The following is a 4448-nucleotide window of genomic DNA, read 5'->3' as shown; positions in this document are numbered from 1 at the left end:
TGAGAATCGGGGCATTACAATTCTCCCCCACTTGAACTAGACTTCGTCCTTGAAGTCCGTTGTGGTGAACAACTCCGCATAGTGCTCCCGCATCTTAGCCTCCAGCTCCCAAGTCCACTCGGATCCCCTCCGATGCTCCCACTGTACCTTTACCAAAGTTATCTCCTTGTTCCGGAGAACCTTCACCTTCCTCTCCAGTATGGCTACGGGCCTCTCCATGTAATTCAGGCGCTCATCGACCTGAATATCATCCAACGATACCACCACCTCCTGATCCATAATGCACTTTCGCAATTACGAAACGTGAAAAGTGTTGTGGATCTGACTGAGCTCCTCCGGTAGCTCTAGCCTGTAAGCTACCTTTCCAACCCTGGCAATAATCCTAAATCGCCTAATATGTTGGGGACCCAATTTCCCCCTCTTCCTGAAGCGGATCACACCCTTCCAGGGCGAGACCTTCAGGAGTACCGTGTCCCCAACCTAGAACTCTAACTCGGATCGGCGTTTGTCGATGTAACTCTTCTTCCAACTCTGAGCGGTTTGCAGTCGCTGCCTAATCTGCTAAATCTTCTTGGTAATCTGGAAGACTACCTCCGTCCATCCCATCACCCTATGTCCGACCTCACCCCAACAAATCGGGGTACAACATCTCCGCCCATACAACAGCTCGAAAGGTGGGGCACCAATGTTGGAATGATAGTTGTTGTTGTAAGCGAACTTTGCATGGGGTAGGTGGGAATCCTAGCTCCCACCAAAGTCAATGACACACACCCTCAACATGTCCTCGAGGGTCTGTATGGTCCGTTCTCTCTGATCGTCGGTCTGTGGATGATACGTTGTGCTAAAATGTAGCCACGTGCCTTGTTCCTCGTGGAACTTTTGCCAGAAACGGGAGGTAAATTGAACATCTCGGTCGAAAATAATGGAGACCGGAACCTCGTGGCAAGCGACGATTTCACGGACATAAACGTCGGCCAACTTCTCGGCCGATGAACTCTGCCATATGGCCAAGAAATGGGCTTTCTTGGTCAATTGATCCACGATGACCTATATACATCAAACCCCTTCGCCGTCCTCGATAGCTTGGTAATGAAGTCCATCGTGATTTGTTCCTATTTCTACATGGGAATCTCCAGGGGCTGCAACGTATCATGCGACCTCTGACGCTCGGCCTTGACCATCCTAGGGGTCAAGCACCTCTCAACGTACTAAGCAATTTCTCGCTTCATACATGGCCAGTAACTCAAAATCAAGTCCTGGTACATCTTGGTGGCCCCTGGGTGAATAAAGAAGTGAGACTTGTGAGCCTCCTCCATCACTGTCTGTCTGACCCCACCAGACATCAGAACCCATACCAGACCGCATCGGGTCAATAGTCCCCGACTATCCTGCACAAACCGGGTGTTCTTGCCCCTGATCCTTACTAGCTTCCAGCTCTCTGGTCGCATGCCCTCAGCCTGAGCATCTCTAATTGAACTCATAAGTGGAGTATCCACCGCTATCCTTATACATATCGTTGGGGTGGAAGACCCAACTGACTTATGGTTTAGAGGGCCCGCCACCACATTCGCTTTACCGGGGTGTAAAGGTTCTCGTAATTATAGTCCTTGACTACATCTAGCTGCCTGCGCTGCCTCATGTTCAGGTTCGACTGATCCATGATGTGTCTCAGGCTTTTATGATCCGTGTACATGGTACAACGGACCCCATAAAGGTAATGTCTCCAAATCTTGAGAGCGAATACCACTGCTCCCAACTCGAAAGCGTGTGTAGAGTATCTCGTCTCATGCGGCTTCAGCTGCAGCGATGCATAGGCTATCACTCGTCCTCTCTGCATGAGGACCGCCCCCAGTCCTGTGATGGATGCATCACAGAACACCACAAAATCATCGACTCCCTCCAGAAGAATCAATACTTGAGCCTCGCACAATTGCTGTTGGAGGGTCTCAAACGCCTCTGCTACTCAGGGCTTCACCAGAAATCCACCCCCTTCCTTTTCAGATGAGTGAGGGGTACTGCAATCTTGGAGAAATCCCGTATGAATCTCTGGTAGTACCCTGATAATCCCAAAAAACTCTTGATATCCGAAGGAGATCTCGGCACCTCCCATTGCATGACTGCCTTGATTTTGGTCGGGTCGACCAAAATCCCCTCCTGGTTAACGAGATGTCTGAGGAACTGTACCTCTCATAACCAAAACTTGCACTTCAAGCAGTTGGCATATAGCCATTCTCGTCTCAGAACTCCCAATAACTCCCTGAGGTTCTCCTCATGCTGCTCTTAGGTTTTGGAATATACTAAGATATCATCAATAAACATGATGACCGAGCGATCAAGCATCCGTCTGCAAACCTGATTCATCATGTCCATAAATATTATTGGCGCATTGGTGAGCCCAAACGGCATCACCACAAACTCGTAATGTCCATAACGAGTCTGAAACGCGGTCTTCTCCACGTCCTCCTCTCTGACCCAAACCTGATGATACACCGAACTCAAATCTATCTTGGAAAACCAAGATGCACCCTGTAACTGATCAAAGATATCATCTATCCTCAGGAGTGGATAACGGTTCTTCACCGTTAACTTGTTCGACTCCCTATAATCAATGCACATCCAAGGCAAACCATCCTTCTTCCTAACAAAGAGGATCGATGCTCACCATGGATAACTGATCGGTCGAATGAACTGCTTGCCCAGTAGTTCCTGCAGCTGTGATTATAGCTCCTGCATCTCGGGTGGTGCCAAACGGTATGGCTCCTTGGCGATAGGGGCTGCACCAGGCACCAGGTCGATCCAGAACCCAACCCGCTTTTCTGGAGTTATCCTTGGTAACTCCTCCGGGAACACGTCAGCAAACTCTCTAACCACTAGAACCTATAAAACTGTAGTCTGATCCCTGACACGTGTATCCACCACATACGCTAGATAACTCGCACACCCATGTTGCATATACTGCCAAGCCCTAGTAGCTGAACAAAACCCTACTCCCATTCTGGTTCCCTTGCCATATACAATTAGTTCTCCCCCACTTGGGGTTCGAACTACCACCCGCTGACCCTCACAATCAATCATGGCACTGAATCAAATGAGCCAGTCCATCCCCACAATCACGCACACCTCCCCCATGGGAATCGGAATCAAGTTTATCGGGAAGGACACCCCGAAGATCTCCAACTCACATCCTCGGTAGACTGAAGAAGCAGAAACCACGTGTTCGTTGGCGATAGAGACTCGCAACGGACACTCTAGCTTGCTTACTGGCACACTAAAGTCCTTACTAAATGTTTGTGATACAAATGACCGACTCGCCCCGAGTCAAATAAAACCAATGCAGGCAAGGAATTCACTAAAAACGTACCTAATCACAGGTACATCAGATAAGCATAAAACATATATAATAAATGAGGTAAAGGATAGAAACATACCAGCAACCACATTCGGTGCTACCCTAGCCTCCTCGAATGTAAGCTGGAAGGTGCACCCCTGAGCCCTTGGGGGCTCTACTCTACCCTGCCTCCCATCGGTAATCCTTAGTGTAGCCGGTGTGGGAGCCTGCGCTAGCTTAGCGGCAAGCAACGGGAAGTTGGCCTTCACGTGACTAACCTGATCACAGTGATAACATAACCTCATACTCGGAACCGGGGTGGCCTGGCAACAATCCTTCACATAATGCCCCTCTTTGCCACACCTGTGGCACCCACTACTAGCTCGACAAACCCCAGAATAACCCTTGTCGCACTTTCCACAAGTGCGGCTCTGCTGACCCCCGGTCCTAGAATCAACAGTCTTAGACCGCTTCGGCGCAGGATGTGATTGTGCCGGGGCCTATCGCTGCTCCCTCAACTACAGCTCAATCTCCAAATCACGTCGCCTAGTGGCCTCTTGTAGATCCAGTAAAGTATCACATCACTGTGTGGAAACAAACTGATGAATTTCAGTCTTGAGCATGCTCAGATAATGTGTCATCTGGGCCTTCTTAGAAGCAAATTCAGGCAAAACATCTCCCTCTCAGTAAACATACGGGTGATCTCCGTCACCGAATCCCCATCCTGTCTCAAACTCAAAACTCCTGCGCCAAACATTCCCGCTCGACCCGTGGAATGTAATGGGCACGAAACATGTCCCTGAACTACTCCCAAGTAATAGCAGCTCTCTGATCATCAGTGTACAACCCTGTCGTCAATCTCCACCAATCCTTGGCCCCTAGCCTCAGCATGTTCAGGGCACATCTAACCTTATGGTCAGTAGTACATGAACACATGAAGAAACAGCCATCCGCGTCAGATAACCACCTTATGGCTCTAATCAGATCTTGGGTACCATCAAATGTCGGGGGCTTTGTGTTATCGAAGTCCCGGTACTGGAACCCCCAACTGGCTCCTCCTCCTCCTGCCGATGTTACAACCAATGCAGCTGCAGCGGCAGCTGTCTCTACAAGGGTTGTG

The sequence above is a fragment of the Lactuca serriola genome, chromosome 8, assembly GCF_051521515.1.
Source record: "Lactuca serriola cultivar US96UC23 chromosome 8, Lser_US96UC23_V15, whole genome shotgun sequence".
NCBI lineage: Eukaryota > Viridiplantae > Streptophyta > Magnoliopsida > Asterales > Asteraceae > Lactuca > Lactuca serriola.
The sequence above is the reverse complement of the archived record's forward strand: the minus strand, read 5'-3'. Positions refer to the sequence as shown.